This window comes from Bison bison, unplaced genomic scaffold (genome assembly GCF_000754665.1).
Source record: "Bison bison bison isolate TAMUID 2011002044 unplaced genomic scaffold, Bison_UMD1.0 scf7180017864299, whole genome shotgun sequence".
NCBI classification, from domain to species: Eukaryota; Metazoa; Chordata; class Mammalia; order Artiodactyla; family Bovidae; genus Bison; species Bison bison.
Genome location: NW_011494871.1, coordinates 2,071,614 through 2,095,400, shown reverse-complemented (window position 1 = coordinate 2,095,400; position 23,787 = coordinate 2,071,614). Strand labels below are relative to the sequence as shown.

General features: G+C 43.1%; 1 protein-coding gene across 1 annotated transcript in view; it reads right to left on the bottom strand.

Moving 5' to 3' along the window:
* The window catches only part of TNFRSF19 (tumor necrosis factor receptor superfamily, member 19), a 91,477-nt gene extending 83,263 nt beyond the window's left edge, over window positions 1–8,214 (bottom strand). Inside the window, exon 1 of the mRNA XM_010851199.1 lies at window positions 7,680–8,214. The gene's annotated coding sequence lies outside the window, so the exon portion shown is untranslated. The remainder of the gene's footprint in view (window positions 1–7,679) is intronic.
* Between the last annotated feature and the right edge of the window lie 15,573 nt (window positions 8,215–23,787).

Here is a 23,787-nt window from a genome sequence, read left to right as displayed (position 1 = left end):
CCCGGGGATCCAGGCCTCCACACGCATCTCGTGAACGGATGGTGTCCAAACTTCACTTTGCACACTTAAGAAGCGGAGCTAAGGGTGCCTACTCCGCACCTTCGGTGGACGAAGTAAAAGGACCAAGTACAGAAGAAGGTTTTCCGCAGTAGAATGCTATAGAAATGTAAGCAATTATCGTCATCTGGCCAGTGAGTAAGTGGACAAACTTCTCTCCAGCCCAAGATGCCACGCAGGCATTGCGTTGGTGCAGAGGAGCGCACTGCTCCCTTCGTTGGCTTTGATTCCCTGGCAAAACTTCACGTTCCTTTGAATGGAACCAAATCCTATGTTTCCTTTCTGTACCCCAAGGCCCATAGTAGCCTTCAATAAGTGTTTGTAGATTGAGTACGTTGCTACAGTTAGTTACCCATACGCCTGACCCCACACTGAGAATGCCCAGTGCAGTACTAGGCAGTTGTGAAAAATACTTTAAAAATATCCTTCCAAGTGTCAACCTCAAGGTTGTCATGGCCGGAATAGAAACTGCAATAATAACTTACTTTTAATAATTTACAAATGATATACCCTATCCTATTTGAGGACTTTCTGGGTGGCCCTATTGGTAAAGAACCTGACTGCCAGTGCAGGAGTCATAAGCAATGCCGGTTCGATCCCTGGGTCAGGAAAATTCTCCGGAAAAGGGAATGACAACCCACTCCAGTATTCTTGCCTAGAGAATCCCATGGATGGAGAATTCTCCAGGGCTACAGTCCATGGGGTCACAAAGAGCTGGACATGACTGAAGCAGCTTAGCATGCACGCACACATTATACCTGAAACTCAAGGTGAGCCTGAATTTCCCAAACCTACCTGTCAGCTGTGATCTGGGACCACAATACTCCCTGAACTTCACTCACAAGCTCCCTCTTAGATGGTAGTCACCTGTTTGTCTAACTGGACCCCACCTCCCTGAGGGCACCTCTTATTTTCTTGGTAGCCCAGAGCTTAGCACACAGGGGATCCTCCATCTACCATCCTTAAGCTGACTTATTGCTGCTTCTTTGTAAGGTCTCACACATTCACCCTTTTCCCTCTTTCTCTCTTAACCCCATCACCTCAACCACAGTGCAGGCCCTCCGCACCTTTCACCTGAATGCCCTGCCTTTTCAAACCTCCTTCCCCACTACCCTGTCCAGCCCATCTGTCTTCCTCCTGCCTTACATCGTGGTCACTGACCAATGAAAAGACTTACAATGATTCTTCACTGTGAAGAATGGCTTCTCCATCCTTTAAATTAGCAGTCAGGGATTTCCATGTCTGGGCTCCACCCACATCTTCAGCCTTATCTTTCCTCCCTCTAGACCGACCACTTCATATTCCGGCCAAACTGGTCTGCATGCCTTGCCTCCAGTGTGCCCTGAACTTGCCCTTGCTCTGCTCCCCAAGCTTCCGCTTCATGCTCACCTCTTTCCCTCACCTGACTCCTTCGCACGCCAGAAGCCACAGCTCTCACGAGTCTCCCTAAGGTCTGAGGCCTTCTTAAGACAAGGACAGCACTTGCCACATTCTCCCTCCTGCCCTGTTTCTGTGAGTTAGCTTTCTTCCTCAAGGAGTTAAAAGGAGTTCTGCTTTCAAGAAGTGGCATATTTTGCTCAAACGTACACCTTTGATAGTATCGAACGTTCACATGAATGTTCAGTGTTTTCTGAGAGGAATTTAATCTGCCAGACCAGGAACTCCTTTGTTTTCTTCTGGCCTCACTTTCGGCTTGAGACAGTAGCACATTACTTCGTTCAGTCATTTTGCACTATCTCACATGTGTGTGGCTGAGTTTCCCCTGAGCCCACTAACTCTCCATGGACAGGTCTGATGGACACACCCGGCCGCTGGCATTTCACATTCTGGCCTTGGATGCTAAATTGCCACTCACTAGCTGTATGCCCTTGGAAAAGTTACTTGACCTTCCCAAACTTATGCTTCTTCAACTGCGAAAGGCGTTGTTCCATTGGTCGTTGTTCAGTAAGATAAGGGATGCAAAGAGCTCAGCCCAGTGTCTGGCACACCATCAGTGCTCACTAAATGGCAGCCTTTTGTCAGGCACACAGTGCCAAGCATCAGAGATCTGTGATAACCCAAATGGTGCTTGACAGTGAGGAGCACTGAATGGCTGCACTGTGACTATTGAGTGCATTTTTACTCTTTTTAACTTTTTGGCATCTGGGGTCTTAGTTCATCGACCAGGGATGGAACCCACACCCCCTCAGTGGAAGTGTGGAATCTTAACCACTGGACTGCCACATGCATGTGTTCTCAGTCGCTCAGTGTGACTCTTTGGGACCCTGTGGACCCAGTAGCCCGCCAGGATCCTCTCCTCATGGGATTCTCCAGGCAAGAATACTGGAGTGGGTAGCCAATCCCTTCTCCAGGGAATCTTCCCAATCCGGGGATTGAAACTGTCTCCAGCATTGGCAGAAGGATTCTTTACTGCTGAGCCATCTGGGAAACCCAGGGAAGTTCCACACTGGTTGTTATTAATGAACTGAAATTTTACTGACAAAGCTAAATTCTTTTTTTTTTTTGGCTACTGGGGATTTAGGGATCTTAGTTCCCTGGGACCAGTGATCAAACCCTGGTCCATGGCAGTGAAAGTCCAGAGACTTAACCACTAGACCACTAAGCAATTCCCTGAAAGAGCCAAATTCTTACAAGGATTTTGGTAGAGCTGTAGTTTTAAAGATAACGTTAAGAGTTGGCTTTCTGAAGCCAGTTTTAGCGATAGCTAGGCTGATTTGAAGTGTATTTGTTTAGAATATGTTCCTAAAAAAGTTGAACCAATGAAGTTAACAAACCTCTTGGGAAAATAGTTTCCGTGATAAGCTAGCTCACTGAAATAAAAGTTAATGAAAAATTGCTTGACTTTCAAGTAATTTTCAGCATAAAACACTGTTTCATGGGGGAAAGGAGCAGAATGCAAGTCACATAAGAATCGTGAATTCTGTCTGTTCCTTCACAGTGCCTGGCGCATAGTAGGTACTCATTAAAAATTTGTTGAATGAATGAATAAATAGCGGTAAAAATCTCAAAGAGTTACAAAGTTTGCCAAATATAGTTAGGAAAATAAAGGGGAATATAACAAAGACCCAAATATTTAAGTAATTCCCAGCACCCATTGCTGACCATTGATGTCAGACCATCTGTGTAGGGTGGGGGCCTGACAGGGAACAACTTGTCCAAGGTCACACACCAAGTTAATAACAAAGCAGGATCCAAAATCCAGGCTTCCTGACTCCTAATATAATCATCACCATACCAAGAATGCATAAATTAATACATGTGGCTTAGGGCTTCCCTGGTGGCTCAGATGGTAAAGAATCTGCCTGCAATGCAGGAGAGCCAGGTTTGATTCCTGGGTCGGGAAGATCCTCTGGAGAAGGGAATGACAACCCACTCCAGTGTTCTTGCCTGGGAAATCCCAAGGACAGAGGAGCCTGGTGGGCTATAGTCCATAGGGTCACAAGGAGTTGGACATGATTGAGCGACTAACACAGGCCAAGGAGGGTATTTATTCAGTTGATATAATGTCAAACTCATGACATCTATAGTGCAAAATTGCTGTAAGTTGCAGCAGGTGCACTGATCCTGGTGAGTTTATGACACCATGTTGGTCAAAATCTTCTTCTGTGCTTACTGAGAGAAGAAACAGGCCATGATGCTCCTTTTCTGCTTCCCAAGAAACACAGGGGACTGACTCCTCTGTACATGGTGGGATGAAGAAGCAGGCTTACTGGGCAGCAGCCCCCAAAGCTAGGCTGTAGAGCTGTCTAAGTCCTGGGCGCCACTGACAGGATGGAGAAAGCTATGCTTCTCAGAACGCTTCTCAGAGAGGGAGCAAGTTGTGTTGGAAGAATTGGTCTGATCAAGTCGCTCAGAACCCCCATGTTATCTCCCTCCGCCCCCTCATCAAAGGGTAGAGTTAAGTCACAATGGGTGATGCTGAAGTACTTTGCAAGCAAGGATGGGAGAGATAACCAGGCTGGAGTGGTGATTTCAGCCAGTGAGTGGACCTGAGGGAGCATGGCCACCAGGGAGCCTCCTCACGCCCCCTTTCGTAGCCCATTCCTCTAAGTAGTGCTGACAACATGTAAAGAATCACTCCTTAATGGTGCACTGGTTTCTCAAAGTTTCCAGGGTGTCCTGGACTGGCCCTGCTATCACAGAGAGTCTGACCAACCACACCAATGATGGATGCATGAGTGTGGTCCAGTCCTGAAGCAGAGAAAGAATGACTTAGATCCTGAGGTCCTTTATAGTTGAAGATTCTAGGCCAATGATGGAAAAATTGATCAAAAAATTCTAATAACTCTCATAAAATATACCAAACAAAATTTTTTTAAAAGCCCATTCCCCTCCTAAAATTTTGGCTGTAATGTGTGCTAAACAGTCAAGTTCAGCTCCATGCAATTCTTATAACAGAATTAACTGCCCAGCCCTAAAACAAGAGAACCTGAATTGAAATCAGACTCCAGTGGTGCACTTAATTAGTCCTGTGAGCTTGTACTTGATATTTAATCCCTCTGAGACTCACTTTTCTCATCTGTATAATTGCAGCGACAAAATTAATTGCTGGAAATGAGATGGTATCCTAAAAATACTGTCAGAGTGCCTGACACACAAGAACTCCATAGATATGAGTGAATTAATAACTAGTGCATTAATAAATGCTAGTGAATGTTACTAAGTAATAATCTGTAAAGCTTTATATGAAATCTTTATGAGGGTGATAACACATGAGAGATAGCTATTTGGCCTTGAGATCAGTGTATATGTGAAAAATTTATAGTCAATAAATAAATTTATTCACAAGAGATATATTCTTTTTTTTTCCAAGAAAAAAATCCCAGAAGGAGTTAGTGAAAACTTGCTCAAGAATTCTTAATATAATCAAATGTAATATGAAATATATATCATGTACAAGCCCATGTTGAATCTGTAAACTGAAATCTCACAAAATCCCACTGGGACTCTCCAGGAAGGAATAACAACCTTTAGTTAACTATTACATCAAACTTTTCACTTTCACTGACATCCTTCAAGAAAGTATCAATTCCTTGGAAACACAAAAAGAATGTGCATATGTCAAAATATGTGCATAATATATATGCCCACCTGTATCTACACATACACAAGTATATATAATTCCACATTGCATAGATATATTACATTTTTGTGAAAATTACTTTAAATGTTCTGGTAAATTGCGTGTGGCAGTAATTATGTTCAGACTGCTTAGAAACACAGAAGCAACAGCAACTGGGAAATCAGAGGACTGGTCCAGTTGACTGACACATATCTCATGGAAACAAAAACTACACAGCAGAAGGAAGTGGTTATCTTGATCTTCAAACTAACCCTGTTCTCCAGTCAGCAGTGCATTTGTTTTAGCAGGTGTTGGAAAATATCCACAGTGAACTGGGAAGGACACAGGATCAAGACTTGGAAAACTGGCCACGTAACTTAATTAAGAAAGTCAAGTGACTTTTCCATAGTCCTAGCTTCCTCATCAGTACAATAGCTATAAAAATTCCACCCTGCTTATTTCAGGAGGACGATCTGGTCCACTCCCTCATTCCCCACATGAGAACACTGGGGAGTGAAGTGAATCCCTTAAGGTCACATAGCTGCTCAGTGAGAGAATCAGGACTAGAAATAAGTCTTTTGAAGTCTTAGAGTTTCTGCAGTAACAAAGCTGCCATTGAAGCATCAGATAGGAAAGGGCTTTGAAGAATGTAATGTAAGGGTTTTCTTCAGTGGAAAGAAATCTTACCGATTTAAATCACAGTCAAAATCAACATAAAGCAATCAGTTCAGAGATGACTTTTAAGACTGTACCTGTACATTTAGCAATAGGCAGCCTTCTTTTAAAACCAAATACAATCTGCTTCTTTTCTCAACCAAGACACAAGATGTAAACAATTCCCTGAATTAATTCAGACCCTGAAGTGGATTTTCAATGACTTGACTTGCCCAAGCAAGCTCTCTGCAAAGCCTAAATTAATCAGATAATTGCCAATTCTCCCTTTTGTTTTCTGTTGAAAAAGTGTGTGTTTGTTAGAATGAGCCTAGTAGCAGAATAATAGTCATTAAAAAAAATTGTAAGTCCCAAATCTGAACTAAATGACTGAGTTCTTAAGCGCACTATTTCTTTAGGCATCTTCTCTTTAGTCATTATTTTAAAAGTTTAATTTTCTTTATCCTAATTATTGTTTTATCCTAACTATTGTGAACATTATTGCTGCGATGTGATGTAAGGAGGACTTTTTCAGCAAACAAATGAAAAAAAAAATCAACCTAAGCTGATCATTCAGGATTTTGTGAACATGCTTTGTCACATTGTCAGTAAAACAAAAATTTAAATGCCTGTCTTGGCATGACTAAAAACAGGAGTTAAATCTTTTAAATTCTTACTGATAGATCTTAAAAATAAAGTCAGTTTGGTATGGTTTTAAATAATCTCCACTTAACAGCTATCAGTTTTAAAATTAAGTAAACAATGCTAATTATGCTCCTTCAAATATCAAGAGGAAAATTTAGAAAGTAATTTAATTAATTGGCTCTGAAAAATTAATTACACATGAAATGAGGCTCATTAGGCCCTTCCGGTCTCAACAGAATTTCTGACTAAAAAATAACTGATCTCATCACTTATACTTGCTTTGTGGTTCGGCTGGCATTAAATAGACTACCGTGATGATACCTACTCTACCCAAGTAAAACTAAGACCAAAACATTGAAATGAGCGAATATGAACACGATGCTCTTACATTTCCACTGTGCACGCGTGATCATTGAATTGACAAGTTAACTTGTAAATTCAGCACAGCCATATACTTTGGTTTTGCCATACTGAGTGTAAACTAAAGGTAAAATGAGACTAAAAACTGTGTAACATCGTAACTGTTGATCACCCAGTTTTCATAAACAGTTGGCAAATTTTAACTCACAACAGCTGTCACTGCATTAAAAGTACATGTCAGTTTAAGAATATTAACCTCCGGGATGTGTCTGCACTTGAGGCTTGTGCAAAGGTTCCAGAAGATCACCAGAGGATTTCTTTTTAAACCAAACTCAGCACAACCTAACCCTCCCTGTCTGACAGTTCTTAAGTTTTACCCAGAAAAGGGCTTTAATCGTACTTGAATGGCTCTCCAGTGCTTCCTTGGAGGGGACATACTGCATAAGGAAATGTATTTCTTAGGCCAGTGTCTTGGAGGTGAGAGAATAAAGAAAGAAACAGTATTACCAGAGATGCAGTGCTCTTTTCTATGAGAAAACAGGAGAGCATTGGCATCCATGGAGTCCCTTCGCCTGTTTACTGAGTACAGCAACTTGTAAATACTTAGAGCAGTTACAGCCTGCAGACCTCGGGCTCTGCAGCGGCGGGGGAGACGGCTCAAGTTAGCTCCCTCCCCTTCGGTCCTGTTGGAACAACTCATTTCCAAGTAAAATGTGCGCGGCAGATTGCAAACCCTTTGTACAAACTACCAAACCGACCCCGGAGTATCGGATTTCCTTTCATCCACACACACACAGAGTACTCAAGGGCAGAAATGCTCGTGGCCCCCTAGACTAAAACCCTCTTTTCTGAGAACACGCAGGAAAAGTGCACCGAAAGCCACAACAAACAGAAATCGCTGTACCTTCAACGTGCTGAAGTCTTTCCAAGGACTCACCACCCTTTTCGGCAACTGAGTTTCTCCTTGGCAGCCCTTCTGCGCCCAACGCTTGTACCTTCCCAAAAATGTATGTCGGCACAAGCCCAGACGAAACCTCCAACCCGGGAAAAGAAAATGCAGCCTGCAGATCAAAGGCAGACGAGCAGGGAGATGAAATGCCCGTAATCTGATCGGTGATCAGTTGCCGCACATCAAAGGCAGGCCAAGTGGCTGTGTGCGTGTGTATGTGTGTGTGTGTATGTGTGTGTGTGTGTGTGTGTGTGTGTGTGTGAGAGAGAGAGAGAGAGAGAGCGCGCGCGCGCGCAGGGCTCTAGGAACGCTCCTTTCAAGCAGGTAGCCGCCCCCGCGCCTCCCCGCCCTCGGATTCTTTTGTTTGACCCGGATCCCGTCGTTCTCCTCTTCCCTGGCACCCAGGAAGCCCCCGCGGTGCCCCCCAGCCCGGGCTGAGAGTCTGGGCCCGCGGCGCTCGGGCCCCCGCGCTGCGCCCAGGCTGCGCGCTGGGAGCCTCGCCTGGTGCCAGCCGGCCGCGCCGGGGCCCTTTCATCTCTCGGAGCCGCGGGTCCCACTGACCTCACCGCCTCCTGGCAGGACGGCCGCCCGCGGGGAGCGCGCCCGGGGGCAGGGCAGCCGCCTCCGATCGCGCCGCGCGCCCGCGGCCCCGGCGGCAACTCCTGGAAGCTGCTGCGGGGCCACTCCGTGGGGAGCGGACCCCCGAGCCGTCCTGGCTGCCAGAGACACAGCCTTTATCTGCCCGCGGTGCGTCCCGCAGAGCCGGCGTCCAGTCTCCAGGATGGTTCCGAGAAGCAGTGGGGACCCCGAGGGAGAGGGTGACCTCTCTCTTCAAAGGCTGTTCCGGCCTTCCCTGTGACCAGTCCTTACGGATTTTGAGTAACCTGTCTTTTCCTTGAAACTTAAATTATTAGACGTTGCCAATATTAATCACCGGCGCTTTAATAAAAGTCATTAACGAGCAGATAACTAAGTTACCCAGTATTTTGATATCTCTCACCCTCTCACTTAAGCCACTGGGCCCGACATAGTCTTGATCTTAGTTTAGGATTCAGAAAACTAGATTTCAAAACTACGTGTACTTCTTAGATAGGTGTAATTCATTAACACCTATCGAGTATTTAAAATGCACAAAAGAAGGACTTCCCTGTTGGTCCAGTGGTTTCCAGTGCAGGGCACCTGGTTTGATCCCTGATGGGGGAACTAGATCCCACATAACTAAGGCCTGGCCCAGTCAATTAAATAAATATAATAAATAAATATTAAAAAATACAATTCACAAAAATAAAGAAGGCTGTGTTCCTTGCCTTTTAGGACCATTTCTCCTAAACCCATAGTTTGGACTCCTAACTCACTAAAAGTCATCACATTTAGTCTATTTATTCATGTTTTAACCTGAAACTTATTACGTATTATTTAGATTGTCTGACTATCCTTCCTGAACAACAGCAGATTCAATAAAATAAGTTTATTTTTAGTATTTATCAAAATAGAAAATAATTTCAAAATTTCATCTTACAATCCAGGATACAGTCCATTTCTGAATTCCAGGCCACTCTTCTATGGCCTGAAGGAAATTTTTCTGTTTTCTAATGGCAACTTGCCAACCTTTAGAAGTCAGTTAAAAATATTTTTGTAAAACTTAGAAGACAATAGAATTTAATTTATATACATTATATACTCCTCTTCCTAATAAGTTTCATCTAATTCTTTCCTCATGTGATTTTTGAAAATGTGGTTTATAGTATGTTTATTTCCAGATGTCTGAGATTCTCAAATTTTGATAGCAAAATTTTTGGTTTCCACAGTTGAATTCAGTATTTAACATTTAAGTAATCACTTCCTCCAGCATTTCTTGTACAATTTTCCTCCCCCACAGGTCATTTCTCAAAGATGCTTAGAGCTCAGATAGTATATGATCAAGGTATGATTTCCTATGACTTCTCAAAAGTATACCACGAAAACTCCTGTGATACTTGGACTCCACGTAACATTACCTGGGCTCCACAGAATACATAGAGAATACCAAAAAGGACAAAATATTTCCCAGTGGCCATGTACTCATTTCTTTTCTGAGTTAACCCAGCCTTGCCCCTAGTGTGAAATCCATATTCCACCAAGCAGCGCTCAGAAGTTATGTTTCCTGATACACCAACATAGCAATTTATAAGCCCTATATGCAAAGGATACTCAGGTTCAATCAGGAAGATCCCCCTGAGGAGGAAATGGAAACCCACTCCAGTATTCTTGCCTGGGAAATTTCATGGACAGAGGAGCCTCGAGGGCTACATACAGTCCATGGGGTTGCAAAGAGTCGGACACGACTGAGCAACTGACCATACCTAGACACACACAGATGCTCTGTGAGGCTCTTCGGATAAGCATGTAAAATCCTAATGTATTGATAGAATTCAACACCAATGGAAATTAGGTGAGGGGCCGGGTCAGGATTCTGACACTTCCACTGGAAGCTAGCAGGATGCATTTGAAAGCAGGAACTTCAGTGAAAACCACTCAAGCCATCCTCCATTTACACGAACCTCACCAAGGAAGATCTGTAGTTCAGAGTAGGTCTAGAAATGTGACGATGATGACGCAGTGATCCGTGCACGCCCAGTTGTGTCTGATTCTTTGCAACTCCATGGACTGTAACAGGCTCCTCTGTCCATGGGATTCTCCAGGCAAGAATACTGGAGTGGGTTGCCATGCCCTCCTCTAGATCTTCCCGACCCAGGGACTGAACCCAGGTCTCCCGTGTTGCGGGTGGATTCTTTACCACTGAGCCACCAGGGAAGCCTAGCAATGTGATATCATCTCCAAAGGAGGAGTTTATTCACCCAGTGGCTGAGAATTATTTTGAGTTGTTTCTCTTGTGGCCGAGAGCCCCCCACATGTGAGACGACAGGAAGCGAGGTTAGGACCACCTATGTCACCAGGAGCAGAGTGTGGCTGAAGGCCGCCTGGAACGAGGCTTGACCTCCTGACCCAACCCACGAGGGCTGTGCCCATGGAGGCTCCTGCAGTATGGAGACATGGCCACACCACTGTTACTTCTGCAGGGCTCCATGAAGGGGACCCCCTGCACAGCTTTCCTATCTCTCCTCTGGGAATCTTAGATTTGAGAAATTAACTCATATGCTATGACAATAAGAAATATGTCAGCCCCCACTCTGTTATGATTCAGTTGAACAATACTGAGTTGAAGTCTTATTTCTGATCCCTAGAGCCACGTCCTGTGTAGACGGCATATCTCGTTCTCCTCCCCACGTCCTGTCTCTACCACCTGGCTGTGTCATGGGGCTGGACCAGTATTGATACATTATTATTATTATTTGAGATTTATTTATTTGTTGGCTGTGGTGGGTCTTCATTGCTGCACACAGGCTTTCTCTAGTTGCGGTGAGCGGGGGCTACTCTGTTTTGCCATATGTGGGTTTTCTCACTGTGGTGGCTTCTCTGGTTGCAGAGGCACAGGCTCTGGGAGTATGGACTTCAATAGTGGCACCGCATGGGCTCAGTAGTTGTGGCACATGGGCTCAGCTGCTCTGTGGCACGTGGGATCTTCCCGGAGCAGGGATTGAACCAGTGTCCCTTACATTGCAGGCAGATTCTCAACCACTGGACCACCAGGGAAGACCTGATATATTTTATTAACTGAAGTCCCTGCTGCTGCTGCTGCTGCTGCTGCTAAGTCACTTCAGTCGTGTCCGACTCTGTGCGACCCCATAGACGGCAGCCCACCAGGCTCCCCCGTCCCTGGGATTCTCCAGGCAAGAACACTGGAGTGGGTTGCCATTTCCTTCTCCAGTGCATGAAAGTGAAAAGTGAAAGTGAAGTTGCTCAGTCATGACCCCATGGACTGCAGCCCACCAGGCTCCTCCATCCATGGGATTTTCCAGGCAAGAGTACTGGAGTGGGGTGCCATTGCCTACTTCACACTAAAGGTCACTCATTGTGTTGCACAGTTCTTACAGATTTTAACAAATGCATAGTATCCTGTTTCAGATGGAATAGTTTCACTGCCATTACAGAATTGTACAAAGGAGGTGTATAGATTTTGACAAATGCAATGTCCTGTGTCATACATAGAATTCTGATTGAGAGTCCATTGACCCTTTAGATCACACTGGGAAAAGCTGACATCTTAACAGTGGATCTCCCTATTCAAGGACTTGAAATATCTCTCCATTCATTTAGATCTTCTTTGAATTCTTTAATCAGAGTTTTGTACTTTTCCTTGTATATATAATACATTTGAAATATTTTATACCAAAATATTTTAGTTTTGGGGGGTAGGTTGTTAAGATAAATGACATTGTGTTTGTAATTTCAAGGTTCAAGTGTTCAGTGGTTGTATATAGAAACGCCATTGCCTTTTGTGTATTATATCCTGCAACCTTGCTCTTATCACTTATTTGTTCCAGGAATTTTTCCATCGTTTATTTGGGTCAGTTCTTTGGGATTGTCTGTAAATAATCATGACATCTGTGAACAGAAAAAAATTTAATTTCTTCCTTCTCAATCTGTTGACTAAGAAATTGTAGATGTGTATTGCAAGCTCTAGGTGCATATGAGCATGCTAAGTCTCTTAAGTCATGTCCGACTCTTTGCGACCCCATGGATTGTAGCCCCCAAGGCTCTTCTATCCATGGGATTCTCCAGGCAAGAACACTGGAGTGGGTAGCCATTTCCTTCTTCAGTGGACCTCCCCAACCCATGTATCAAACCCACAGTCCCCTGCATTGGCAGGCGGATTCTTTATCACTAGCAGCACCTGGAAACTTACCTTTTCTCTGAAGAATTTTTTGCTTTTCCTTTCAACATTTTAAATATGTCACCCCACTCGCCTTTTGCTTTCATAGTTTCTTATCAAGAATCTGATGTAATTCTTATCCTTGTTTCTTGATAAGGAAAGTGTTTTTGCTTTGATTTTTCTTTTTAGATGTCTCTCAAGAGTTTGTCTTTTGTTTTCTGTGGTTTAAATAGGATATGCCTATGCATAGACTTTTTTGTGTTTATCTTGACTGGTAGATTCTGAGTTTTGATCTATGATTTGGTGTTTGTCATTAATTTTGGACAATTCTCAGTGGTTATTATTTATTTAAACTATTTCTCCTGTTCCTTTCTTTCTTTCTTCTGCTGACATTCTCATCACTAGTGAGTTATGCCTTTTGTAATTATTCCACAAGACTTTCTTCATTTTTTTCTTTGCATTTTCACTTGGAAGTTTCTACTGATATTTCTTCAAGTTCATTGATTGTTTCCTTCACTGTGTCCTGTGTATTGATGAGCCTACTGAAGGCATTCTTCATTTTGGTTACAAAGTTTTTGATTTCTAGCATTTCTTTTTTGTTTTCTGTTTTATTTTTAAATTTATTTTTAAGATATTTGTTTGGCTTTCATGGGGTCTCAGTTGCAGCAAATGGGATCTGCACTGCATCACATGGGACCTTTTGTTGCAATGCATGGACTCTCTGGTGTGCAGGCTTCAATAGTTGTGGCACATGGGCTCAGTTGCTCTGCAGCATCTGGAATCCTAGTTCCCCAACCAGGGATCGAACCCCATCCCCTGCATTGCAAGATGGATTCTTAACCACTGGACCACCAGGAAAGTCCCTTTCTCTTTTAGAGTTTCCCTCTCTCTGCTTACATCTGTTCTTATTTCCTTTTTCCATTAGAGCCCTTAATATAGTAATCACGTGTTAAGTCACTTCAGTCGTGTCCAACTCTTTACTACCCTATGGACTGTAGCCCACCAGGCTTCTCTGTCCATGGAATTCTCTAGGCAAGAATACTGGAGTGGGTTGCTGTGCCCTTCTCCAGGGGTCTTCCCAATCCATTGATTGAACCTATGTCTCTTACATCTGCATTGGCAGGTGAGATCTTTACCAGTAGCACCACCTGGGAAGCCCATATTAATCACGGTTAGTTTAAATTTCCTGTGTGATAATTCTAAAAACTGCATCATGTCTGAGTCTAGTTCTGAAGCTTGCTTTGTCTCTTGAGACTGTGCATTATCTTGCGTTTTGACAGCCCTTATGATCTTTTGTTGAAAGCTGGACATGATACATGAGGAAATTAGATTGCTAATGGAATGTTGAGAACATACAGAAAGATTCAGTAAGGAATGTCTTCAGAATAATACCAGAGAGAGGTTTTCACTTCATCAGGAAGTACGATTTTAGATAAAGAAAAGTAGAAGTCTACTTTAAGAAATGCTGATCTAAAGTCAAAATATTTAATGAAATTGAAAAAGCACCTAGCATAATACACACAGAATAATGGTAATTGCTGTATAAAATCAGGAAAAGATAGAATTTATTTTTAAAAAGAAGTGTAATTGAGTAGTTCTGCAAAATAAAACTGAATTGAAAGTAAAGTGGTAGAGTAAATGGATAACCATTCGTGCTTACACACTTTTTCTTGCTTTCCTGCATTACTAGGGTTTCCGGTAGGGTGTCGAATTGGAGCGGGGAGAGAAGACATCCTTGCTTTTGTCCTAGTATTGAGGAGAAACCATCCATCTTTCAGCAATAAGTTCAATGGCAGCTGTCAGGATTTTTGTCCTGGCTTTTGTTTCTCATCAGGTTGAGGAAAGCCTCCTCTATCCTTACTTTTCTAATACATTTTTTTAATCGTAAATGGATGGCTACTTTTGTGACACACTTTTCTGTGCATCTATTGAGATGACTGCATGGTTTTTCTTCAGTTTATACGGTGAATTACACTGATTGATTTTTAAACGTTGGATGAGGTCAGTCTTGCATTTGTAGGACTTGGCTGTGCTGTCTGAGCTTTTTAATATTTTGCTGGATTCAGTGTTTTGTTTTTTTTTTTTTTTGCATTTATGTTCATGAAAGATAGTGATTGCTCATTTTCTTTTCTTGTGATGTATTTGTTTGGTAATGCCAGCCTCATAAAATGGGTTGGAAAGTGTTTCATCTTCTTCCATTTTCTATGAAAGTTTGTTTAAAATTGGTATTCTTTATTCCCTAGATATAAAGTGAAAGTCCCTCAGCTATGTCCGACCCTTTGCGACCCCATGGACCATACAATCCATGGAATTCTCCAGGCCAGAATACTCGAGTGGGTAGCCTTTCGCTTCTCCAGGGGATCTTCCCAACCCGGGAATCGAACCCAGATCTCCCACATTGCAGGCAGATTCTTGACCAGCTGAGCCACAAGGGAAGCCCAAGAATACCGGAGTGGGTAGCCTATCCCTTCTCCAGCAGATCTTCCCAACACAGGAATCGAACCGGGGTCTCTTGCTTTGCAGGCGGATTCTTTACAAACTGAGCCATCAGGGAAGCCCAGGTATACACTTACCTTCTAATAAAGCATACACTGTGCAGTTGCTATTTTTAATTTGTGAAAAATGACTACATTGTAGATCTTTCCTAACTTTATTTAAGATCATAGCCTATAGGTTGTATGAGCCTCAGAGTTTAGTCTCTATTTTCCAGCTTCATAGATCATTGTGTGCGTGTGTGCATTCTTAGCTGCCAAGTTGTGTCCGACTCCTTGCGACCCCATGATCTGTAGTCTGCCAGACTCTGTCCATGGGATTTTTCAGGCAAGAATATTGGCGTGGATTGCCATTTCCTTTTCCAAGGGGTCTTCCTGACCCAGGGATCGAACCCATAAAAGTAAGAGATGCGTACATTGTTGGAAGTAGATATAAGGAATTTTTCAAAAAGAAACTGTTCTAGTCAACTTTTCACCTTCTAATGTGTTAGCTGGAGCCACATTGCTTAAGTGAATGGTTGCTCACGCCAGGGTGTGCTGGCTTGAATTCCAGTATTTCCACATGAAATTCTGAGTGTCAGTAAGTCACTTTAAACTTCAGATTCCTTATCTTTAAAACGTGGGGCAATAAGACTACCTACTCCCTAGAGTTTTTGTCAACCTTAGAATAGTACTGGCATGTAGTAAGTATGGAGCACACCTTGAGTCCCAGCTATTTCAAGTGTTGCCAAAAAAAAAAAAAGAAAAAAAAAAGTCATATCTGGCTGTATCAGATGAGAAAGAAATTGTCTTTGAAAGAGAAAAACACACTGCGTTCTGCTTTTTCTAAGCATTTCTTACGTTGAAGTCAAAAGATATTTTTGCATTTTGGCAAACAACATGTTTTATAGCTTTGAATATGGACAACTTGGATTTTTTTTTAAATTTTCTTTATTTTTATTTTTTCTCTCTTTTTAATTTTATTTTATTTTTAAACTTTACAATATTGTATTAGTTTTGCCAAACATCAAAATGAATCCGCCACAGGTATACCCGTGCTCCCCATCCTGAACCCTCCTCCCTCCTCCCTCCCCATACCCTCCCTCTGGGTCTTCCCAGTGCACCAGCCCCAAGCATCCAGTATCGTGCATCGAACCTGGACTGGCAACTCGTTTCATACATGATATTATACATGTTTCAATGACAACTTGGATTTTTAAAAATTGCCACTGTGGTATTTTCATACTGTTCATGGGGTTCTCACGGCAAGAGTACTGGAGTGGCTTGCCATTCCCTAGCTCCAATACTTTGGCCACCTGATGTGAAGAGCTGATTCATTGGAAAAAATCCTGACGCTGGGAAAGACTGAGGATAGGAGGAGAAGGGGGAGACAGACGATGAGATGGTTAATAGCATCACTGACTCAATGGACATGAATTTGAGCAAACTCAGATATAGTGGAAGACAGAGGAGCCTGGCTTGCTGCGGTCCATCGGGTCACAAAGAGTCAGACACAACTTTTATCGACTGAACAACTGTGAAATTTTAGTATCATACCATCAAAAAGTCCAAAGCGTATTATGACAGTTTTCAGGGGGGATATTTCATTCATGTTAGAGGTTAAGGATTCACCAATCTAGATGAATGCATAAGATTAACAAGGTTCTCCTGAAATAAGAAGTGAAAGTGTATATATTATGTATAAATTTCAGTCAATTAAAGGGATTTTCATACACTGGGACAGCTAGACAGTGAGTGAGTCCTCCCTATTGGAGGGACAGAATGCCCACCGTCAGCGAAGGATGTCTAGTCCTTCATCAGTCAAGGGTATGGTGGAGGGCAAGAGTCACAACGGAGACAGGGGGGAGTCCTGGGAACACAGTAGAGGTGGTCTGTGTGTTAGGTGTTGGGGGCAGCTTTGTGTTGTAAGTCTGCCGTCTTGGAGTGGTACAGGCTTCCTAGAGAGAGGGCACAAGCCTGGAGATGCTAGAAGTCACAGAACTTCTTGTGCTAAAACTAAGGGTATGGTCTGGAAGGATGTACATGGCACGATGAATAGCAAAGACCTCAGCCAGTGAAAGATGGAGGAAGTCCAACTGCTAAAAGGTCAGAAGTGAAGGACCCTGGGGCCCAGTAACTGGGACACCACCAGGACGAGAGTCTGTGATCAGAGGCAGAAAAGCGTCCAGTGCTCCTCAGAGGCCCTGATGATCTGACAGCTCCTTTGGGGTCTCCGAGAGGTTGGGGACACAGTGGAACTCTCTGTTTCCATGTGCGTTCTGCAGAGCTATTAGCAACATCTCCTGGTTAACAACCTCCCTTCAGCCTTGTCCTCTGCTAGGTTCATAATCAACTCCCTCAGTTCACGGGCCAGGAGACCAAGGGGCTGAAAAGATACATCAGCCTTCCACAGTCACATGGCTGAAATCAGTCTCAGAAGTGTATGACTCCAGTGCTGTGTTTTTTTACAAGATCAAACCATTTCACCGTTTTTCTGTTAATTAAATGTCTTTCTAAAACCCTGCTTTAGTTTTCACAAGTAGGGAGTCCTGCCAACCTAAGTGTTAATAGCCTCTGTAAATTACTGGGGCTTCTTGGACTATAGAAATGCCCACAGGAGGCTTATGTGTCCTCCTGTTAAAAATGTTAAATTTCAAGCACTGTTTTTTTTTCCTGATTACAAAAACAGTATATATTTGTTTTAAAAAACTGGATAAGTACACAAAAGCAAAGTAAAAAGATATTATCCATTTCATCCATGATCCTGATTTAGTCTTCTTTATAAAAATTATATGGATTTAAATGATTAAAGCAATAAGCTTTTCATTACTGGCAAACCCTGAAAGGAGAAGCAAGCAGGTTTCTGATGAGGTTGTTCTTCCTCTTCTGTTTGTTTAACCTTCTGGTGGGGATCTGAAGTGCTACTTCAGTGTGATATTTAATACAGGAAATGCTGGGCCCTGCTTTATCTCATAATCACATCTACGAGCAAAGCTTTAGGGAACAAATGTCTCTGACAATCAGTCCCTTTATTGGGAACGTCTCTGACACTTGGGAGGGGGGATTGCAAAGTAAGACACTGTCCTCAAATGAGGTTCCTGAGAAAAAGGTCTCTTGTGCTGGAATTCGAATAGAAATTGCACCATTTCCTCTTGAAAGGTCTAGCAGGAAAAGAGAAACATGACTCAGAGATCAGAACATCAGTACAGGAATCTATAATAAAGATTCAAAGGACACTGAATGTGTCCAGTGGAAAGGAACTCCTTTCCCTCCTTCCTTCTTTCCATGCTAATCCGATTACACAGGCTGACTCTGCCAGCCCTGCAGTGCGAGCCCTTCCAAGTGTGTGTCTGTACAGGTTCACACACTGCACACATACATCATGCACACACACCATGTGCAACACCATACCATGCCTACACCACACACGCTGCATGCAGACATCTACTATACTGTGCACACACCACACAATGTACACACCACACACGCGGCACACACACACCACACTGTGCACACACATCATAGCATGCCTACACCACACACGCTGCACGCAGACATCAACCATACTGTGCACACACCACACAATGTAGACACCACACAATGTAGACACCACACACGCTGCACACACATACCACACTGTGCACACACACCATAGCATGCCTACACCACACACACTGCACGCAGACATCTGCCATACTGTGCACACACCACACAATGTACACACCACACACGCTGCACACACACACCACACTGTGCACACACACCATAGCATGCCTACACCACACACGCTGCACACACACCACACTGTGCACACACACCACACTGTGCACACACCATGTACACACGTACATATTTTTTTTTAAACAAAATGTGGTTATGCTATCCTTCCTTCTATTGTTTTAAAACTTACCTTTTGTACACTAAATGTATCAGAATGCTTGCATGGTGTTTCCTTATTAGTGGATGTTAAGTTATTCCCAATTATTCTGTTATTGTAAATGGTACCATAGTTAATATCTTTGCCAACACATGCTAATATTTCATTAGGAAAGACTCCTAGAACATTGCTAGGTCGAGTTATATGCAGTCAGCGTCTTAGGGTATCACTGCAGTATCCTCCAAAAAGGTTGGATCGTTTAGCATTATCACTAGCAGCATACGAACATGACCTCTTTACTCCAGCCTTCATCTTTGCTTCACACTGAAATTTATCAGTATTTTCCACTTTTTGTCAACTAGATAGGTGAAAAGTATTATCTCATTGTCTTATTTGGCATTCTGTATTAATTACAAGTGAAGTTAGGCAATGTTTCACATATTTATTGATCATTTGTATTTCCACTATCGTGGGCTTCCACTCTTTCCTGGGCTTCCTCAGGTGGCTCAGGGTTAAAGAATCCAACTGCCAATGCAGGAGATGCAGGTTCAATCCCTGGGTTGGGAAGATCCCTTGGAGAAGGAAATAGCAACCCACTCCAGCATTCCTGCCTGGGAAATCCTATGGACAGAGGAGCCTGGCGGGCTACATGGAGGGTCACAAAAGTGTCAGACATGACTTAGTGACTAAACAATAACAACAACAAAATTGCTCTAGACTGGGATTCGCCCCATGTTGGCGAGACCTGGTTTTTTCTCTTCTCAGTCATGAGACTGGTACACTTTAGAGAAGTCCCCCAGCCTCTCTGATGACAGCAGTCCCCTCAAGCTTGTTTCTGGTTTCTAAAACCCTAGGGATTACATCAGTGATGGCCACCATCCAAAGGCTTCCTATTTGTAGATGTCTATATGACGTGGCTACATAAATTGTATTCAATCAAAAAGTAGGTGCAAGGTCACTGATGAGACCTTTAAGGACATGAAAGAATTTTGGCAACAAGTGGAAGATGGATTAGTAAGTCTTAAATGATGGGTAACAAGGTAAGAAAGACAACATTCGAAAGGAAGCAAAGTTTTGCACAGTTCGTTTCTGCTATGGGCATCATGGATCAAACGCTGGACATTTTGCAAAAAACTTCAATTGTTATTTGTAGGAAATCTTTCCAGATACCCTATGTGCTTTGTTCTTGCTTTAGTTTTACCTTTACTATTTCTCACATTATGTCACCCCCAAGGAAGCAAAATGAGGACTTGCCTTCTGCGGTGTTAACACCTTTTAAATATTTGTAGAGCTCTTATCGCGCACCTAGGCAGCATCCATTCCCCCCACCACTGCTCGGCCAGTCTATACTCTGCCAGGGCTTTTGATCTTAATGCACAAACAGCTCCTTTGATCATCTGGGTGCCGGGCTCTGGACCCTCTCAACAGTATCAGCTTACTCCTGTTAACAAATGCTGCTCTGCGCAGTCCCGCTATCGTCTTTGGTGAGGCAGACAGCAGAGAAAATATTCCTTTGCTGCTCTGGGATGTAAACCCCTGGAGCATTTGACCCAACTCAAGGCTTTCCTTTTCATTGTAACTGAGGTTATTTCAAGCTCACAGTTATATAAGCTGGCCTTTCAAGTTTTTAACAGTCATAAAATGTGGGATAGTTAACCTGGGGGTGGGGGGAGCGGTTAACAGAAAGGACTTTTTATTGTCATCATCTGCCGATGGACTGTCTCTACTTTCTTCTGATTGGCTTTACTGGAGCCAGTCAAGCATTTCAACTGAAACAGATGAGCTGTAAAACAGGAACACTATTGGGAGAGGAATGGTTGACCTAGATTCCCACTAAGACATGAGTATGTACGCATTCAATTGAAACAGAGAAATTTTAAAGCATGATTACCATTGGGAGACCTGAATTATCCTTCAGGGACTGAGTCAATGTCTTTTAGTAACTGCAAGTAATTCTCAGCATCTTACAGGGGATATGGCATAGCAGATGGCCAGTAAATAGTGGCTGAGTGAATAAATGACTGATTTCTACAGGAATGACCTGCTTCTCAAATTTGAGCCCCTTGATTCTATTTCTCACTCGATGGGTGGTCTAGCATGTACTCTCTTTTCCAAGCTATGTCTTATGTATTATGCTATCTCCGTTTTTCCTCTATAATTTAAAAAATATTTTTGTTTATTATTTTTGGCTACACTGGGTCTTTATTGCTGGACGCAGCTTTTCTCTAGTTGTGGTGAGTGGGGGCTACTCTACTCTCTAGTTGCCGTGTGCAAGCTTCTCATTGCGGTGGCTTCTCTCGTGGAGCATAGACTCTAGAAGCACGGACTTCAGTAGTTGAGGCTTGTGGGCTCGAGAGTACTGGCTCAATAGTTGTGAAACATGGGCTTAGCTGCTCAGCGGCCTTGTGGGATCTTCATGGACCAGGGGTCAAACTGATTTCCCCTGAATTGCAAGGTGGCTTCTTAACCACTGGACCACCAGGGAAGCCCTATAAATTCTTTAGTATTATTTGACAAATTTATTTTTTATTGATGTATCTCAATTCCACCCCAAAATTACACTAGTCCTATTTCCATTGTTCAAAAAAAAAAAAAAAAGACAGATTGGGTGTTACTCAGAATTGTGTTTGCTTAATCTAATGTGTTTGCTTAATCACAATAGGAAGATTGTGAAGATAACACTGTCTTCTTCAAGGCCAAATTTCCTACTTCTGAAATTCAGATCTTTGCTCGTAAGCAGTAACACAGCCCAGTGTCGTAATTACCATAAAATGTGGAAGGGAAAAGGGAGCTCTCTGAGGAATTTTTACCTAGACAGTAGAACTTTGTAGATTACATCCAGCCCCTCAGAGTCACCTTAAGTGAAATAGAAACATCCGGCTACAGGCCAGAGAATCCAGACTTCTTTATGACAAACTTTCCCAAGCAGACATTGCTACTTAAGGCAGTTGTTGAAGTTTGTGAGTGATTTGCAGAGAAATTCTCCAAGGAGTTTTCCTGCTGGAAGCTACAATTGGACAGGCTGCTCTGATGGCATCTGCCATAGGAATTGTAAAAGACTCACACTCTGAAAAGCTTTGAAGTTAGAGACCTACTTTTCTCTCCTGGTAGGTTCATTGCAAGATGCTGTATGCTGTACCTGGGGAAGGGAATACTTTCCAACAGGAACTAGTCCTTGATCTTAGAGTGGTAAGAATCTTGGCCTCTTAAACATTTAGGAAACAACTTTCATCTTGGCTTTCAAGGTGACCAGAAAGACAGTTAGTTTAAAAATACTTATTAATGTTTTTTACTAGGTCAGGAAGCAACAGTTAGAACTGGAAATGGAACAACAGACTGGTTCCAAATAGGAAAAGGAGTATGTCAAGGCTGTATATTGTCACCCTGCTTGTTTAACTTATATGCAGAGTACATCATGAGAAACGCTGGGCTGGAAGAAGCACAAGCTGGAATCAAGATTGCCGGGAGAAATATCAATAACCTCTGATATGCAGATGACACCACCCTTATGGCAGAAAGTGAAGAGGAACTAAAAAGCTTCTTGATGAAAGTGAAAGTGGAGAGTGAAAAAGTTGGCTTAAAGCTCAACATTCAGAAAACAAAGATCATGGCATCTGGTCCCATCACTTCATGGGAAATAGATGGAGAAACAGTGGAAACAGTGTCAGACTTTATTTTTTTGGGCTCCAAAATCACTACAGATGGTGACTGCAGCCATGAAATTAAAAGACACTTACTCCTTGGAAGAAAAGTTATGACCAACCTAGATAGCATATTCAAAGGCAGAGACATTACTTTGTCAACAAAGGTCCGTCTAGTCAAGGCTATGGTTTTTCCTGTGATCATGTATGGATGTAAAAGTTGACTGTGAAGAAGGCTGAGTGCCGAAGAATTGATGCTTTTGAACTGTGGTGTTGGAGAAGACTCTTGAGAGTCCCTTGGACTGCAAGGAGATCCAACCAGTCCATTCTAAAGGATATCAGCCCTGGGTTTTCTTTGGAAGGAATGATGCTAAAGCTGAAACTCCAGTACTTTGGCCACCTCACGCGAAGAGTTGACTCATTGGAAAAGACTCTGATGCTGGGAGGGATTGGGGGCAGGAGGAGAAGGGGATGACAGAGGATGAGATGGCTGGATGGCATCACTGACTTAATGGACCTGAGTCTGAGTGAACTCTGGAAGTTGGTGATGGACAGGGAAGCCTGGTATGCTGCGATTCATGGGGTCGCAAAGAGTCGGACACAACTGGGCGACTGAACTGAATTGAATAAGAGCCAAATGTTGTCTTAGACCCAGAGGATATAAAACATAGCCCTGACCTGAAAGAAGCTTGTACCTGGTGACAGAGAGAAATGAGCACTAGATACTTGTGAGCAAGTGAAGAGTTGGTGAAAGCTTGGAGGTGAAGGCTCGGCCTGGGAGAAGTTAGGGTTCAGATTTTAACCGAAATGCAGAAGCTTAGCAGTGTCCTGTGTGGGGGATATCACAGGAAGTTGTGGATGGCCCTTTCATCTTAGAAGACGTTTTTCCTGAATCCATGAAGTACGATTTTCACCTCTACCTCACTTTCCTGTGGTACAGGCAGTAATGTGGACCTTGGGCCTGGCTGGATGTGAAGCCCCTTCAGTTTCCACCCCCTTCCATGAGCGCAGTCCGTACTGTTTAGGAAGTAGACATAAAACTGGTTCTCTAATCTAGATGAAATTCCAGCTCCCTGTACATCTGGGTGCTCTGATTAGTGCTTTGCATAAAATGCATGACAACATTCCATAGTCACTGTCAGGCAAGCATGTTTGCCTAGAAATGGCTGGAGACAAGATTGTTTAAAGATTAAGCCTCATACCATCACTGAGTTTAGACTACAGGCTCACTGAATTCTTACATCTTATGAGGGTGAGGAATGCCTCTGAAATACCCTAGCCCGTCCCCACATTCTGAATGCCTTTGATATCACCAGCAAGG